Below are 19,678 nucleotides of genomic sequence, written 5' to 3'. Positions count from 1 at the left end.
GCTTGAACAGTCCCCTGCTGACACGCAGGGTCCGCAGATGCATGAGGTTGTCTCCATACTCGTACACATCCATCCGCTCGATAACATTTGAAACGGGACTAGTCCGACCACGCAACATATTTCCGGCCATCAACAGTCCAATGTCAATGTCGACGGTCCAGGCTAAGCGTAAAGCTTTGTGTCTTGCACGAAGGGTGCAAGAGTGGGTCTTCTGCTCCGAAAGTCCATATCGATGATGTGAATCGCTAGCACACTGACACTTCTTGACTGTCCAACACTGAAATCTGCAGTAGTTTGCGGGAGGGTTGCACATTTGTCTCGTTGAACAATTCTCTTGAGTCGTCGTTGGTCCCGTTCTTGCGGGATCTTCTTCCGGCCGCAGCGATGTCGAAGATTCGATGTTTTACCGGATTCCTGATATTCACGGCACACTCGTGAAAGGATCGTACTGGAAAGTTCCCAATTCATCGCTACCTCAAAGATATTGTGTCCCTTCGTTCTTGCGCTGACTGTAACACCACGTTCAAACTCACTTAAATCTTGATAACCTGCCACTGTGTCAGCAGTAACCGATGTAACAACTACGCCAGGCAGTTGTCTTTTACAGGCGTTGCCGACCGCAGTGCGGTATTCTGCCTGTTTACACACACACACACACACACACACACACACACACACACACACATATATATATATATATATATATATATATATATATATATATATATTTGAATATGGATGCCTATACCAGTTTCTTTTGCGCTTCACAGTACATACAACATAGTGAGCCGTGCGCTCCTCGCGTTTGTGCCATTATTGCTTGACATCTTGTTTTGGCCGTACTCCCATCTCGTTTCTTGTTAGATTTACTGGTGTCACTAAGTTGCTGGCTTGCCTGCCTGTGAGTGGCAGCAGCAGCCCTTATGAGAGCACTGTACTACTATCTTTCGAGCGACCGCCAGATTTACTTGTGTCACTAAGTTGCTGGCTTGCCTGCCTGTGAGTGGCTGCATCAGCCCTTATAAGAGCACTGTACTACTATCTTTGGAGCGACCGCCAGTTTTTCCGGGTCGTCGCGTCTCGGGAGTTCAGTGGGGACGGAGCAGCAGTGAAGTCCGGACATCCATGTCTCGCCCGACCGTTGCGACACACATGACTTAGTGGGGACGACCTTGGTTGGTCGTTCGGTCGGTCGTCTCATCGGACGACGAGTATTTGGTCGCCGGCTACTTCTTGGTTCTCCGAGTGTGTCAACCTGTCATTCGTCCTTGTTGTTCAACAGTCACTGGTTTTAGTATTTTTCTAGTTGCATGTGGAAGTGCTTTCGCGGAACTGAGTGTAGCTTGTGTGGTTTTGACTGAGCAGCTCTTTTAATTCTGTCTGTGTGCTGGATTCAGGTAGTCAGTCGGTTGGGACAGACCAGCGAGGAACTATCCATAGCATGGGGCCAGGCTGGGACCGCTGGCGGCGCGCACGCTCTGTCGGATCGTGAGGCGCTACAAAGGTCGTTGCCCACCGAACCTGGACGCAGAAGTCGAGTGATCAGTTAATCTGTTCTTCTGGGCTGTTCGGACTAGCAGCAATGTATGATGTGTTGGGGTCGCCAAAATCGTGTCGTCGTCTTCCTATATTGTGATTAATTATCAAATTGACTGTTACTTGCCAGGGAAGTGCACCAGCTGTATTTTCTGACCTATGGCCATTAACGCCCCAGTTACCTGCCCTTTTTGTTAGCGTAGTTTTCCGGCAGTGTGCCTTTCCTCGTTGTGTTGATGCTGTCCTGCATGGCGTGTAGTTCGACAGCCTTTCAATTGTTTGGTTCAGATTTTGCTGAGAGTGGTTGTTGTTCCCTTGGCTGTTTTCAGACATCAATTTATGAAGGCGTAGTGCTGTTCGTATTCTCGTCCTCAGCCACTATTTTCCATTGGTCGGACAGAAGAGATTTGGTTAAATTGTTGGTCGGTCCCTGGGCCATCCCTAGTTTGGGTTGCCATCCGATTATTTAACTTCAGCTCTTGACTGCCTGTCTCACCTCACCTTACGTTTGAGCTACCTTCTCAGGCTGACTCTTGAAATACTTCTGAGCACCACTTGTTCCGTTTGTTTTAGATTGTGATTTTCATTTTAGTCTGAAGTATTGTGTGAGGCCTTCTGCCGTGTATTAATTCAGTTCTTTTTATATTTTTCGTGAAGATCTTGAGCCTCGTTCAATTAAAATTTTGAAGATTGATTTTATTTTAACAATATTTCCTTAAAATTAGTTCTATCTGAAATTGTTTGTAATCCAGGTCCTACTCCGTTAGTTGTTCGATGTGTTACGTGTGGCCTTCAGCCGAGGATTTATGTGAACCTCTTTTAATAAGGCTCTTCAGCCGTGAGTATACTTTAAAGGAAAACTTTTTATGAGAGGGAAGGTGTTTATTTTAAATTGTTTGTCTGACTTGTTGTTCAGGCCTTCAGCCGTTGTTTCAGATTTGTTTGTGGCCTTCAGCCGTGCAATAAGTTAATATTTCTTTAACTAGATTTTTGGCTGTTTTGTTGTAAGTCTAAAAAGAAATTTCTTGGGTAGAAAAATTGTTTATTAATGTGTTTCAATTGTAGTTGTCCTTCAGACGTGTAGTGTAGGCCTTCAGCCGCTAATTGTTTTCAACTGCATGTTTTTTTAGAAGGAAAAAACTTTTACCTTCTATTTTTAATTGCTTTGATTTCTAAGCCGTTCTTGTTTTTGGTGTGATTTTGGACCTTCAGCCCAGAAAGAATCTCAAGTTCTTTATCTGGGATTTCAGCCGTAGAGTTTAATTCTGATCTCTTAAAGCAATGTGTAAATGAGTGGTTCCTGGAAAAATAAAGTTGTGTTTTAAATGTGCAACACACAGTAACTGTTTACCGTATCCTGTGCGCTCTCTGAGTACCTACCAACCAGGTTTCACATAGTACTACTTCCTATCCACATAACTAGTTATACTATTAAAGAAATTACACTACCTACAAAATATAGCTACATTTTCTACTGTCATACAAATATCACGTCTTGTCTGCCACATGTCACAGTGCAGTACACTGCCCCCCCCCCCCTTCCCATTTCCCCAGCCCCCCCTCCCCCGGCCCCCATCCATAGGCATACTTTGATGGTTTTTGATAGTTGCAGAGACCGTTGTGTTTGCATCTGCCTCTTTGATGGTTTGGCGGCTCCATAGTTGCAGAGGACGACTCCCCTGGTCCAAGGGAGCACATTTGCAGCCAGCAAAGGGCAGCGTACCGGTTTCAGTTCCTGGAAGGCTACGCACTGGAATAGCGTTTAGTGAAATAGAGTGGGCAATATAGTGCACGCTCTGCCATTTCGTCTCGCAACGCAGTATCTCTTTGACATCGAGTCTTCAGTGCCCACTCGTATAGACAGAACAATATCCCTGCGTATTCTTCGACAGTGGTAAATTATAGGTACTAAGAAAGCGGAATGCTGTATTATTCCTCAAGAATCAGATCTACGCTTTCATCATCGGATCTGTCGAACCCAGTCACAGTAATAAAAATAACTGCTAGCGATCTTAGCAAACTTGAATCTTCAGGAATAATATAAGGTTCGGATCGGCCCCAAATTTATGCAATGTCAAAGATATAAAACAGAATGAAACCGCAACTTCTCGTTGACTTGGTCACAGCTTCCGTGAATTTAGCTGTGACTAAGACGAAGATAATTTTTGAGTTAAATTGACTTGCAAAGCAAAATCTCATTCATGCTGTTGCTGAAAAATACACTACTGGCCATTAAAATTGCTACACCAAGAAGAAAGGCAGATGATACACGGGTATTCATTCGACAAATATATTATACTAGAACTGACATGTAATTACATTTTCACGCAATTCGGGTGCTTAGATCCTGAGAAATCAGTTGCCAGAACAACCAATTCTGGCCGTAATAAAGCCTGGGCATTGAGTCAAACAGAGCTTGGATGGCGTGTACAGGTAGAGTTGCCCATGCAGCATTAAAACAATACCACAGTTCATAAAGAGCAGTGACTGGTGCATTGTGAAGGAGCCAGTTGCTCGGCCACCATTGACCAGACGTTTTTCATTGGTGAGAGATCTGGAGAATGTGCTGGCCAGGGCAGCAGTCGAACTTTTTCTTTGTTCAGAAAGGCCCGTGCAGGACCTGCAACATGCGGTCGTGCGTTATCCTGCTGAAATGTTGGGTTTCAAATCGTGCAAATGGCTCTGAGCACTATGGGACTCCACTGCTGAGGTCATTAGTCCCCTAGAACTTAGAACTAGTTAAACCTAACTAACCTAAGCACATCACAAACATCCATGCCCGAGGCAGGATTCGAACCTGCGACCGTAGCGGTCCTGCGGTTCCAGACTGCAGCGCCTTTAACCGCACGGCCACTTCGGCCGGCTGTAGGGTTTCGCTGGGATAGAATGAAGGGTAGAGTCACGGGGTCGTAACACATCTGGAATGTAACGTCCACAATTCAAAGTGCCGCCAATGCGAACTAGAGGTGACCGAGACGTGTAACCAATGGCACCCCATACCAGCACGCCGGGTGATACGCCAGTATGGCGATGACGAATACGAGCTTCCAATGTGCGTTCGCCAAACACGGATGAGACCATCATGATGCAGTTAACAGAACCTAGATTCATCCGAAAAAATGACGTTTTGCCATTCGTGCACCCAAGTTCGTCGTTGAGTACGCCATCGCAGGCGCTCCTGTCTGTGATGTAGAGTCAAGGGTAACCGCAGCCATGGTCTCCAAGCCGATAGTCCATGCTGCTGCAAACGTCATCGAACTGTTCGTGCAGATGGTTGTTGTCTTGCAAACGTCCCCATCTGTTGACTCAGGGATCCAGACGTGGCTGCACGATCCGTTACAGCCATGCGGATAAGATGCCTGTCATCTAGAGTGCTAGTGATACGTGGCCGTTGGGATCCAGCACAGCGTTCCGTATTACCCTCCTGAACCCACCGATTCCATATTCTGCTAACAGTCATTGGATATCGACCAACGCGAGCAGCAATGTCGCGAAACGATAAACTGCAGTCGCGATATGCTACAATCCGACATTTATCAAAGTTGGAAACGTGATGGTGCTCGTTTCTCCTCCTTACACGAGGCATCACAACAACGTTTCACCAGGCAATACCGGTCAACTGCTGTTTGTGTACGAGAAATCGGTTGGAAACTATCCTCATGTCAGCACGTTGTAGGAGTTGCCACCGGCGCCAACCTTGTGTAAATGTTCTGAAAAGCTAATCATTTGCGTATCACAGCATCTTCCTCCCGTCGGTTAACTTTCGCGTCTGTAGCACGTTATCTTCGTGGTGTAGCAATTTTAATGGCCAGTAGTGCATGTATGATGAGTGCCGCACTGTTTTGCCTCTTAGGACGCACAAGGAAAAGTCCAAACCTGCAAAGTGAACTAAATTGTAATATTTTTCACTTATGCAGTTATATGAATTATTTAGTTAAGAGATTAATTCATCATTTACAAACTTTTGATTTCTGCTGATGGATAAAGGGTTTCTCTTGTCTTTTCCGTATGCTGTGGTCCTCACCTACAAGGAATCGCCCGCATCTCGTGGTCGTGCGGTAGCGTTCTCGCTTACCACGCCCGGGTTCCCGGGTTCGATTCCCGGCGGGGTCAGGGATTTTCTCTGCCTCGTGATGGCTGGGTGTTGTGTGCTGTCCTTAGGTTAGTTAGGTTTAAGTAGTTCTAAGTTCTAGGGGACTTATGACCACAGCAGTTGAGTCCCATAGTGCTCAGAGCCATTTGAACCATTTACAAGGAATCCCTGCTGCTCCTGCTTGTTTTATGATATCACGGAGAATGGGCGCTCTTTCCATTAGAGCGTCTTTTCGGTCTTTTGTTCTGCATTATAGTCCAGTAAAGAACACTTTTGTGGCCTCTACCATGTATTTCACTTGCTACGTGAATCCTCACCCTTATTTTTTCATTGATGGTGTAACTTCATCTCCCATTCCAGTGTATTCTCTCATCCTGTTTCTCTTACTAATTCCCAACCACTTTGTCTTTGTTGCTCGCTAACCAAACCTCTGTTTTTGAATAGTTTTTTGTTGAACATCCTTATCCCACTGCCGTCTGGTTGCAGTCTTTCCTTTTTACACACGTCTGGAGCATAACTTAGAAAACCCTGTTTCATGTACCGAACGCACCCTTGACCCGCTGTACTGTTCTGGATACTTCCTTAGATGTCTGAGCCCGCATCTCGTGATCGTGCGGTAGCGTTCTCGCTTCCCACGCCCGGGTTCCCGGGTTCGATTCCCGGCGGGGTCAGGGATTTTCTCTGCCTCGTGATGGCTGGGTGTTGTGTGATGTCCTTAGGTTAGTTAGGTTTAATTAGTTCTAAGTTCTAGGGGACTGATGACCATAGATGTTAAGTCCCATAGTGCTCAGAGCCATTTGAACCATTTTAGATGTCTGATATCAAGAACCACGAAGAGTGGTTTACTTTTTCTACGAATTAATCATTAAATGTTAACGATTCCTTTTCAATGTGGTGATCATACAGTATTCCTAAATAATGGAAAGGGCATGATTAAAAAATCAAATTTCCACAAATAGAGGCTGTGGTAATGTGTACAGTTCCCTAAACTGCAGTTTATTCAAAGGAAGCTCCACTCATATTAATATGTGAATCCCAGGTGACTCAATTGATATGCTGGCCCGATCGAAGAGGAGTCGTGAGAGAAGAAATATGCTGACATAAAATATTTAGTTGGATCAAAAAGGGAATCAGAAGCTTGACGATTTATACGTGAATTGTGAACTCTGATTAAACGTAGGAGCTAGAATGATTGCCAATTCTGAATGGAAGTCTACTTTCAAAAATCTCCTTACAGAATACAGGGATGGCTTTCGACAAGAGCAGATTGAAGCGAATATTCTTCCCATGGAAGAGGTGGACGATAATGAAGTTTATCAGGCCAATAAAATATCAGGCAGCCTGTCTTGAAGGTGCAATAATGGAATACTGACTTATGTGAATACCTGGATTCCGTTTTTGTGACATATCCGAAAGAACAACGACCATGCGGAATCAGCAGCTGTGGTATTTATTATTTAAAATGATGGTAGAGGGGAGAGGGGAGAGGAAAGTAAAGACAGGGTAAGAATTATTGAAGTCACCTGCACAAGAACTTTACGCGGAATCAGAGGCGAAGAGTGAGAAATGTGTGTAGGTGGGCGATTCGAATTCTGGATTCCCTGTTTACTACAGAGTTGCGTGAATCACTGCAGCACCGGACACACGGTTTTTTGGAAACTGCGAAATATCTCTGCACGCGTTTCGGCCGACCCACATTCCCACTGAACGCCACACCGATGTCCTCCACACTGGCTACTTCGGTATTCCCGAAGCAGGTCGAACGCAACTGTGCATCCACACTGAAGGTGGTGCATTCAAGGCCCATCGAGGAGAATTAATTGAATGAACACGTGGTGTCTGTTCTTTCGCACAGTTCCGAAAGGACAGACACGACGCGGAATCTGTAGTAGTGATACATGTTGTATAATTTGAAGGTGGAGGTGTGGAGAAAGGAAAGAAAAGGAAAGGGAAGGAACTATTGACACCAGCGGCATCGGGTCTGGCGAGATAGTCCGTGCAAGTGGGATAGACAATGTTGCGAGATGGAGTAATGGTTAACGTAATTGTCTAGAAAGCAGGAGATGCCAGGTTCATCTCCTGGTCTGGCAGAATTTTTCAATCATCTTCGCTGATTCTGCCTAAAGTTCGGATACAACTGAGATCAATAATGCATTACATTTCTTTTCTCTCCACCCCCTCCCACCTTTAATGTACAAAACAGGAATTGTTAAAGTTAGGAGCGCCTAACGTAGTAGCAGCACTAGCACATACTTTTAATAAGGTGATCGAACGAAATGAAGTACCCAAAAAGTGGAAGATATCATATATTACCGTCAAATATAAGAGAGGTAGCAGGAAATATCCGACTAATTACAGAGGAATGAGTCTAACGGCTTCATTGAGTGGATTAAAGAGTAGTATAATAAATAACACATTGGAAAAAATTGAGCATGGCGTCGTTTCTAAGGAACAGTCGGTTTTATTGCAGATAAAACCTGTTTGGCCAACACTATTTGTGCTCGACAGATCTGTGAGTAAATGATCCTAGAAACATCAAGATCTTCATTTGCTGTTTGCTGATTTAGAACAAGCCTACTCTGCAAAGGAAGTCGCTGTGTACGGTGTTGGAAAGGGCTGGAATGGATGATGAATTCATATAGTTGATGAAAAGTTTTAAAATAGAGTTGAATGAAGTAAAGGACGGAGATAAATATGTTCTGTGCCAGTACCGTATTTCAGTTGTATTTAGAAGTCGATCTCGGTAAGTTGATCTTGGTTACTGGAATAGATTGTACAGAAGTTTGTGTGTGGCACTACAGGATCAATGTTTACTTGTTTGCGACGACCAGCTATTTATGGCTCTCGATAAAGATGATTCTGTGTGTTAAATGAGAAAGGTCATGGCTGCTTATAAAAACTGATGAGTAACAGTCAATATGTGTAAAAAAATAACCTTTTTGTTGGAAATGGGCAAGGTCAGGATTTGGATTTTGACTATGGAGTGTCAACGTATCTGGTTTAACTTATAGACAAGATTGGCAGCGTAAAATGGACATATGCCACAGGACCAGTCAGACGTGGGCAGCTATTAGATTATTCAATGATATCTCTTGGAGTAGGGACAGATCCGTATGAACTAAAAGAGTGCGCTGTGATTGAAAACATTCTGACATACTGCTTAGTGCGTCGAACACGAACAAGAGACAAAGGGGAAAAAATTGAGGCTGTCGAAATAAACTTTTTCCGACGAATCATGAGAGCGAACAGCTTGGATCGACTAAGGAATGAATAAGTAAGAATATAAATGAATGTCATGGAACCAGTCACACACAGGATTACTGCTCAAGCACTCAGATCGTATGGACATGACCAACAGAGGAAGGAAAGACTATGTCCGCAGTGTTTGCTCAGCTGGTCTCCGCCACAAAGCCGAGGGAGGCCGAGGGTGACGTGGAAAGAACTATAGCCAAACCCATGGAAAGGAGAGGTGTATCGGAAAAATGCTGGCACGATAGAGATTTGTGGCTACTAATGATAAATGGAAACTACAGCTAAAGAAAAGGAAGTCCAATAGCTACTGATACTACGGTAATAGCGTAATTTTTTTTTTTTTATTTTTTTTTTTTTTTTACGTGAACTGTCAGGCATTGGGACTTCCTGCAGTCTAGGTGAAATACGCAGACATTGGGGGATGCTGATAAGGCTTCAGCATTAGCGATTTGCACCCTCGGTTAAGCTTTTTCGTTGCCAGTCTTCAGGACCACCGCCATCCAACTCTGCACGCCCACGTTGTAAATAACAGAAGGCTCTTTTTAATACAAATAAATCCTGGAATATTAAAAAATTTCCGCTGCGGAGTGAAACGTCCTCTCGTAATAAAAAGGGCGAGCTTCAGCCCGTCATGTACGTGGAAAAATAGGCTACAATCGTTAAATAACGTAAATTATATGCAAATTCCTTGGGAGGCAGGGAGGCAATAAGTAAAAGCCCAGGGCAATTTCCAGGCAACTTGCGCCCTTAAATCCCGCACATTAGGGAGAGCTAAGCTGTGCCGCGGCACTTGAGAAGAGCGGGGAATATTAATTCCGGACGTGTGTTTTAATTAAAGTGTAAGAAGCGCGGGATCCTAGCGGAGCGCTTTGCGCATGCGCACCTGTGCCGCCGCGTCCGCGGCCTGCGCGCAGTTCGTACGGCTGGGCCGTTGGCACGTAGCGTGTTAGCACGAGCCTTGCGGGTAGGCTACCCGCAAAGCTTCACGGCTGCAGATAAAGTCTCTTTAGCTTAACTGACGTACACACTGAATATACAGCGAGTCCAAAAAGTATTAGCCCAGCTGTATGTTTTTTGAAAAAGTAAGTGGCACGTGAAAAGGTTTGAATACAAAATCTGAAGAGTCAATCCTGTGGAAAGTGCCTCGGTAAACCATGGCCATCGAAAAACAAGGGTGAAAATACTTCTATAACAATAAAAAGTTTAAAAAATAGAAAGTTTCATACAAAAGCTGCTTCATAGGATATTTGCCCACTTACGGTTTTTGACATGCAGAGTCTGAAAACGTGGTCTAAATTACAAAAATTAAAATTTAGTGATGTTTCCCGTTTACAGTTATCACTGTTTGCAGTCGTCTGGGCATAGGATAACAAAGTTTGCTGTCTCAGAGGATGGGTCTTTGTCCCATTCTTCTAGTTAGAAATATATCCTTTTCTGTTGTTCTCTTTCAGAACTTTCCAAAGGGGTTCAATGGGGTTATATCTAGGCTCTGAGAAGAGATGCTGAGATGTTTCGATGTATTCTACATGGAGCCACATTCTCGTATTTCTAGGGGTATGCTTCGTGTCTTTGGAGACCCTAATTTTAGGCACCTGCATTTAGTTTTTCCTTTAAGATGTTGATTTACCTTTTGGAATCCACCGTACCCCCAATGAAATGTAATTTTCCAACACCTGCAGCACTCTAGATTCACCAGTAAATTCCCACCAAGTTTCCCTTTGGGAACTAGGTTATGTTGCAGCATCTCGGCATTATGCCACACCACTCGTCTGCCATCCGATCCGACTGTATTATATTTACTTCCGTCAGGAACTATCTCTCTCTTCCTTTCTTTTCCTGGGAAAAATGAAGACTCTTCACTGAACCAAAATTCATGCGAGGTACGCGGCCACTGTAACGTACTTCTTACAGGTATTATTGTGACAAATACCATTTTCCCACTCGACTTAACTACCCAGCCAATGTAGGAACACCGATGTTAGAGTTTATCTTGATTTCACTTATGATAAACATCACGTCTGCGTCACTAAATCAGCGAGGGCCTCTGGTCCGTGGCTGATTCCAAAGTCTTTCGATTAAGAGAAAGCGATATGTTGTCGATTGCACCGTCGACCTCAGTCTACCGACTACTTGAGCAGTCTAGTAAGAAAATTTTCACTAATTACGCAAACGTAGTATAAGTTTTCTTCAGTTCGGTACGTCTCACTACCCTTACGGAAGCTGTTGCAAACTGAACTGTCCCGGCCCCATTCAAAACAACAACAGGTGGCATATTGTGGTTGCGAACGGTTGAAGCGAATGTGTGCCGTGGGTCAGCATTAAAGTTTCGTCCCTGGGCTCAAATTTTAGCGATATTCAGATGGTAGATAAATGAGGTTTATGAAATAGCTGTTGTACGAAGTTGTCTATTCTGTTAACCTCTCCATCGCTATAAATCAATTTGTTACTTTGTTATTCAAAATGGTTCAAATGGCTCTGAGCGCTATGGGACTTAACATATGAGGTCATCAGTCCCCTAAAATTTATACCTACTTACACATAACTAACGTAAGGGCATCACACACACCCATGCCCGAGGGATAATTCGAACCTGCGACTGGACTGGAGCGCCTAGAACAACTCGGCCACCGCAGCCATCCCTTATTATTCGATAAAAATGATTTACATAAGAAGAAAACACCGGCCGCCTACGATCAGCATTGTGCTACTGTCTAAAACAGTATGGGCAAAGATTTCTGAAACTCACATAAGATAAAACAATTACCGCGCAAGAAATAGTTCGATAAATCACATACACTACTGGCCATTCAAATTGCTACATCACGAAGATGACGTGATACAGACGCGAAATTTAACCGACAGGAAGAAGATGCTGTGATATGCAAATGATTAGCTTTTCAGAGCATTCACACAAGGTTGGCTCCGTGCCCCGTGGCCCAACGTGCTGACATGAGAAAAGTTTCCAATCGATTACTCATACACAAACAGCAGTTGACCGGCGTTGCCTGGTGAAACGTTGTTGTGATGCCTCGTGTAAGGAGGAGAAACGAGCACCATCACGTTTCCTACTTTGATAAATGTCGGATTGTAGCATATCGCGACTGCAGTTTATCGTTTCGCGACATTGCTGCTCGCGTTGGTCGATATCCAATGACTGTTATCAGAATATGGAATCGGTGGGTTCAGGAGGGTAATACGGAACGCTGTGCTGGATATCAACGGCCACGTATCACTAGCACTCTAGATGACAGGCATGACGCTGAATCACAGACAGGAGCGCCTTTTATGCTACTCGATGACTACCCTGGGTGCACGAATGGCAAAACGTCATTTTTTCGGATGAATCCAGGTTCTGTTTACAGCATCATGATGGTTGCATCCGTGGTTGGCGATATCGCGGTGAACGCACAATGGAAGCGTGATGGTATGGGGTGCCATTGGTTACACGTCTCGGTCACCTCTTGTTCGCATTGAGGGTACTTTGAACAGTGGACGTTACATTTCAGATGTGTTACAACTCGTGGCTCAACCCTTCATTCGATCCATGCGAAACCCGACATTTCAGCAGGATAAAGCACGACCAATTGAAAACGTCTGGTCAATGGTGGCCGAGCAACTGGCTCATCACCATATGCGAGACACTACTCTTGATGAATTGTGGTATCGTATTGAAGCTGCATGGGCAGCTGTACTTGAAGGCGCCATCCAAGCTCTGTTTGACTCAATGCCTAGGCGTATCAAGGCCGTTATTACGGCGAGAGGTGGTTGTTCTGGGTACTGATTTCTCACAGTCTATTCACCAAAATTGCGTGAAAATGTAATCACATGTCAGTTCTAGTATAATATATTTGTCCAATAAATACGCGTTTATCATCTGCATTTCTTCATTGTGTAGCAGTTTTAACGGCCAGTAGTGTATAAAGTACCCTGTACTCCGAAAACAAGCTGGCTGATAGTGACTTTTAGCTACAAATGGGTAAATAATTAACACAAATTGAACTGGGAGAAACGCATAGATCGCACAAACGTGCAGAGATTTTCATGAGCTAAAAAAATAAGTATTGAGAGGTGCGTGGCTCGTGGTCGGGCCATATTTCATTTGACATCCTGTTTTTACTGTACTACCACCTCGTTATGTTAATTTCAATTACTGTTGTCACTGATTTACTACCTTGCCTGCTCGTGAGCCTCAAAAAATGGTTCAAATGGCTCTGAGCACTATGGGACTATGGCTCTGAGCACTATGGGACTTAACTTGTGAGGTGATCAGTCCACTAGAACTTATCATCATCATCATCATCATCATTTAAGACTGATTATGCCTTTCAGCGTTCAGTCTGGAGCATAGCCCCCCTTATACAGTTCCTCCATGATCCCCTATTCAGTGCTAACGTTGGTGCCTCTTCTGATGTTAAACCTATTACTTCAAAATCATTCTTAACCGAATCCAGGTACCTTCTCCTCGGTCTGCCCCGACTCCTCCTACCTTCTACTGCTGAATCCATGAGTCTCTTGGGTAACCTTGCTTCTCCCATGCGTGTAACATGACCCCACCATCTAAGCCTGTTCACCCTGACTGCTACATCTATAGAGTTCATTCCCAGTTTTTCTTTGAATTCCTCATTGTGGACACCATCCTGCCATCGTTCTCATCTACTAGTACCTGCAATCATCCTAGCTACTTTCATATCCGTAACCTCAACCTTGTTGATAAGGTAACCTGAATCCACCCAGCTTTCGCTCCCATACAACAAAGTTGGTCGAAAGATTGAACGGTGCACAAATAACTTAGTCTTGGTACTCACTTCCTTCTTGCAGAAGAGAGTAGATCGTAGCTGAGCGCTCACTGCATTAGCTTTGCTACACCTCGCTTCCAGTTCTTTCACTATGTTGCCATCCTGTGAGAATATGCATCCTAAGTACTTGAGACCGTCCACCTGTTCTAACTTTGTTCCTCCTATTTGGCACTCAATCCGTTTATATTTCTTTCCCACTGACATTACTTTCGTTTTGGAGATGCTAATCTTCATACCATAGTCCTTACATTTCTGATCTAGCTCAGAAACATTACTTTGCAAACTTTCAATCGAATCTGCCATCACAACTAAGTCATCCGCATATGTAAGACTGCTTATTTTGTGTTCACATATCTTAATCTCACCCAGCCAGTCTATTGTTTTCAACATATGATCCATAAATAATATGAACAACAGTGGAGACAGGTTGCAGCCTTGTCTTACCCCTGAAACTACTCTGAACCATGAACTCAATTTACTGTCAACTCTAACTGCTGCCTGAGAATCCATGTAAAGACCTTTAATTGCTTGCAAAAGTTTGCCTCCTATTCCATAATCTTCTAGAACAGACAATAACTTCCTCCTATTAATCCGGTCATATGCCTTTTCTAGATCTATAAAGCATAGATACAATTCCCTGTTCCACTCATAACACTTCTCCATTATTTGCCGTAAGCTAAAGATCCTGGTCCTGACAACCTCTAAGAGGCCTAAACCCACACTGATTTTCATCCAATTGGTCCTCAACTAATACTCGCACTTTCCTTTCAACAATACCTGAGAAGATTTTACCCACAACGCTGATTAAAGAGATACCTCTGTAGTTGTTACAATCTTTTCTGTTTCCATGTTTAAAGATTGGTGTGATTACTGCTTTTGTCCAGTCTGATGGAACCTGTCCCGACTCCCAGGCCATTTCAATTACCCTATGTAGCCATTTAAGACCTGACATTCCACTGTATTTGATGAGTTCCGACTTAATTTCATCCACCCCAGCCGCTTTATTGCACTGCAATCTATTGACCATTTTTTCCACTTCCTCAAATGCGATCCTATTTCCATCATCATTCCTATCCCATTCTACCTCGAAATCTGAAACATTACTGATCGCATTTTCACCTACATTGAGCAACACTTCAAAATATTCCCTCCATCTGCCCAAGGCATCCACAGGGTTCACCAGCAGTTTTCCTGACCTGTCCAAAATACTTGTCATTTCCTTCTTACCTCCCTTTCGAAGACTGCTAATTACACTCCAGAATGGTTTTCCAGCAGCTTGACCCATAGTCTCCAACCTTTTTCCAAAGTCTTCCCACGATTTCTTCTTGGATGCTGCAATTATCTGTTTGGCTTTGTTTCTTTCTTCAACATAACTTTCTCTGTCTACCTGGGTTCTGGTATGTAGCCATTTTTGATACGCCTTCTTTTTCCTTTTACAGGCTGCCTTGACTGTATCATTCCACCAAGCTATTTGCTTCATCCTACTTTTACACACTACTGTTCCAAGACATTCTTTAGCCACATCTAGTACTGTGTCCCTGTACCTTGTCCATTCCTTTTCCAATGACTGTAATTGACTACATTCATCTAACTGGTACCTTTCTGAGATCGCTGTTATGTACTTGTGCCTGATTTCCTTATCCTGAAGTTTCTCCACTCTTATCCTCCTACATATGGACCTGACCTCCTGCAGTTTCGGCCTCACAATCCCAATTTCACTGCAGATTAAATAATGATCAGTGTCATCAAAGAATCCCCTGAATACACGTGTGTCCCTCACAGCCTTCCTGAATTCCTGATCTGTTATTATATAGTCAATGACAGATCTGGTTCCCCTGCCTTCCCAAGTATACCGGTGAATGTTCTTATGTTTAATAAAGGAGTTTGTGATTACTAAGCCCATACTGGCACAGAAATCCAAGAGTTGTTTCCCGTTCCTGTTGGCCTCCATGTCCTCTCCAAATTTACCCATAACCTTTTCATACCCTTCTGTTCGATTTCCAATCCTGGCGTTAAAATCACCCATGAGCAGAACACTGTCCTTGTCCTTTACTCTAACAAATACATCACTGAGTGCCTCATAAAAACTATCCATCTTATCTTGATCTGTCCCTTCACAATGCGAATATACTGACACAATCCTAATTTTCTTGCTAGACACTGTCAAATCTATCCACATCAGTCGTTCGTTTACATACCTTATTGCAACTACGCTGGGTTCCATTTCTTTCCTGATGTAAAGCCCTACACCCTATTGTGCTATTCCTGCTTTGGCTCCTGACAGGTAGACCTTGTATTCTCCCACTTCCTCTTCTTTCTCACCCCTTACCCGAATGTCACTAACAGCTAAAACGTCCAGCCCCATCTTACTGGCAGCCTCTGCCAGCTCTACGTTCTTCCCAGAGTAGCCCCCATTGATATTAATAGCTCCCCATCTCATTACCATTTGTTTGCCAAGTCTTATCTTAGGAGTCCCTGGTTTGTCAGTTAGAGGTGGGACTCCGTCACCTCCAAAGGTCCGAGGCATTTTGCTCTGATTGTTGCCAGCATCATATTTAAAGTACCAGGGAAGCAGGTTGCTAGCCTTACTTGCCCCGAGTCCCATTGGGTTTTACCCCTAACGGCTGAGGGACTAACCGGTGGATTTGGTAGTCTTTGCCGTATGAGCACAAAGGTGACCACGACTCAGAATATGTCCAAGATGCCCAGTCTTATTCCAAAGTAACTGGTATCCCGACTGTCGGGACCACTTATTTGGCCACTCATACGTTGCCCGTGGTTCATGAACTAGTACATGACTACAGGAACCCACACCATGAACCTAGAACTTAGAACTACTTAAACCTAATTAACCTAAGCACATCACACACATTCATGCCCGAGGCAGGGTTCGAACTTGCGACCGGAGCGGTCGCGCGATTCCAGACTGTAGCGCCCAGACTCGCTCGGCCACCCTGGCCGTCTCGTGAGCCTCAGCAAGTGCGCTTATCGATATACGCCCTCGGTGTATTATCTTTGCTGACTGCTATTACTTCCTGATTCTCGTAGCTTCAGAGTTAGTTCGGATCTGAAAGTGATTTGGGAGGCGCTAGCCATGCAGTTCGTACCTGGCAGTGTTTGAGTTAGGACGCGGCAGAAGTTGTCAGGGTGCGGCTGCAGTGCGGTCCGGGCAGCCATGACTAGCCTGACGGCGGCCGATGCATATCACTCGTTGGACGTCGGTCGGTCATCTTGTCGGACAACGTGTGTGTTGGCTGGCGATCGCTTATGGGTTGCCTGCATTGGCCGACTCGTAATTTGTCCTTGTTATTGCACAATCGCTGCCATTAGTGTTGTCTAGTCCTTCGTGCAAGTGTTTCTGGAACTGTGTGTAGCTTGATGTCGATTGCTCAGTTATTTTAGTGGTGTCTCCATGTTGATGTGTGGCAGTCGGTCGGTTGGCTTGGAGCAACAAGGAGATCTCGACGGGGTTTAGTTTGCCGGGCCCACTGGCGGCCTGTAAGCAGTGTCGCAGTGTGTGGGGCTGTTCCCATTGCTACGAGGTCCGTGGCTCACCGACCCTGAACACGAGAGTTCTGTTTGGATTTAATTTACAAGCAAGCCAAGACTACTCACATTTTGCCGTTTGGTTCTCATTGTTGACTGTTGGGACATTCCCGCGAGCAACAATGTGTCTGTTCGGGTTGGCGAAGGTTGAGCCACCGTCCGGTGGTGTCTAACTGTACGCGGTTATTTGCAATTGAAGTGCACCAGCGAAATTTTCTGCCTTGTGGCCGTTAAAGTTACGGTTACCTGCCCTGGCCGTTAACGTAAATTTAGGCACTGTCCTTTCCTCAGCGTGTTGTCGCTGACCAGCATGGTGTGTAGTTCGACAGTTCAATGTATGCTTGGTTGTGGGCGTCCATGCCTTTTACGTTTGCATTGAACTCCCGGTTGTGCGCCGGTCGAGTGGAGCTACGAGTTACCTGGTCAGTGGGTTTGTTGACTGTCTGTTTCTTGGGTTGGCGTCGGATCGAGAATGGTTGGGCCGACTGCTTGTCTCACCTAAGTGAACGTTAGTATTTCAAATGCTGGCCGACCCCCGAAACTTCTGAGCGCCGTTAACTGCACTGCCTTATCTTCTTTTCTGTTGTTTGTATTTATATGGCTCATAGCCGATGGTATAAAATAAAGTTGAATTCTTTAGTGGTGTTTTAAGTCATGGGCCTTCAGCCGCTTTAAAATTAAAGTTCCTTGCTTTCCAAGTGTTAGATTGTTTGGGACTTCAGCCTGATTAAAATTTTGTTTAAAGATAAAGCCTTGGGCCTTCTGCCTACTAAAAATTATTTTAGTTGTGTTTTGAATCATGGGCCATCAGTCGTTTTAAAATTAAAATTTTCTTGCTTGTCAAGTGTTAGTTTGTTTGGGGTCTTAAGCTAAATTTAAAATTAGGCTTTGTTTTTCAAATTTATTTTTCCTCGAGTTTTAAGTTATGGGGCCTTCAGACGTTTCTAAATTAAGTATCTTTTGAGCATCAGACTGTTTGGGGCCTTCAGCCTAATTGAAGATAAGTCCTTCTGCCTTGTGTTTTTTTATTTAATGTTACCTTGACTCTTAAATTATAGGCCTTCAGCCGTCTTTAAATTAAGGTTCTTGCTTTTCAAGTGTTAGATTTCTGGGCCTTCCGCCAAACTATAAAGCTTATTTGATATGAGGCCTTCTGCCTTCTAAATATTCTTTTTGGCGTCTGAATATTTAGTTAATGGCGTTTCGCGGTTTTTTTTAATTAAAGTGGTTGTGCCTTTAAGGCAGAAGATAGTGTGGCTTATTCCGCCGATAACTAAGTTCAAGAATTTGTACTGTAGTGTTTGGTCAAATAAATAAAGTTATATGTGTTCGAGAGTAACTGACAGCCGGCCGGGTGGTGCTACAGTCTGGAACCGTGCGATCGCTACGGTTGCAGGTTCGAATCCTGCCTCGGGCATGGATGTGTGTGATGTCCTTAGGATAGTTAGGTTTAAGTAGTTCTAAGTTCTAGGGGACTGATGACCTCAGAAGTCCCATAGTACTCAGAGTCATTTGAGCTAAAGTATCTGACAGCCGTTCATTTTGGCCGCTTTCCACAATTCCCACTACCTGTCCAGTCCTGCGGGTTCAACAGGGCGTTTCATGTATAAAACAAATGAATCTTTAAACGAAGCCGTATAATAGAGCAATAAAAATCAGCGACTCAGTTACATTTTTAATAACTTCACTGTTGTCTGACAGTTGAGCCAACAACCGAGACACGGCGTACAGATAGACTCTTTCTTAGCCGGCCCGCGTACCAAATATACTTCTCAATGGTACGATCTGCCCACCTCCTAGCGGGCAGCGATACCATGCACCAACATGGTGGAAGCGAATCTTTGGGATAAACTGAGTCCCCACAAGGGAGAGAGAGGCAGTTATGAGATTTCCTGCTCGACACTACTTTTACAATCGAGCCTAAGTTGACTTAAGTGAACGCTCACCTCCGACCTGGTTTTGATGATATAGGTCCAGGCGTTCAGTATTTCTTCTGTTACCCCCGGTTACTTTGTAGTTACTTTTATTGTACGTATGTTCTTCTTTTCATTAAAATTTCTGTCTGTTTTCTGTACAAGAGGTATATAGCCTTTTGCACCCTGTATTTTGATCCACTTGTATATTTTCTCCTTTCATCAATGAAATTCAATACCTCCTGTGTTAACCAAGTATTTTTACTAGGCCTTGTCTTTTTACCTATGTGATCCTCTGCTGCCTTCACTGTTTCATCTCTTAATGCTATCCTTTCGTTTTCTACTGTATTCCTTTCCCCACTTCGAGTCAATAGTTGCCTAATGCTCCTTCTGATACTCTGAAGAACGTGTGGTTCTTTCAATTTACCCAGGTCGCATCTCTTTAATTTCTTACCTTTCTTCAGTTTTAATCGGTAGTTCATAAGCAGAGCCCATTGCTGTCCCTGGAAATCTCTTACAATTTATAATATTGTTCCAAAATA

Source organism: Schistocerca cancellata, chromosome 8 (assembly GCF_023864275.1).
Source record: "Schistocerca cancellata isolate TAMUIC-IGC-003103 chromosome 8, iqSchCanc2.1, whole genome shotgun sequence".
In the NCBI taxonomy this organism is placed as follows: domain Eukaryota; kingdom Metazoa; phylum Arthropoda; class Insecta; order Orthoptera; family Acrididae; genus Schistocerca; species Schistocerca cancellata.
This window is presented reverse-complemented; position numbering follows the sequence as displayed.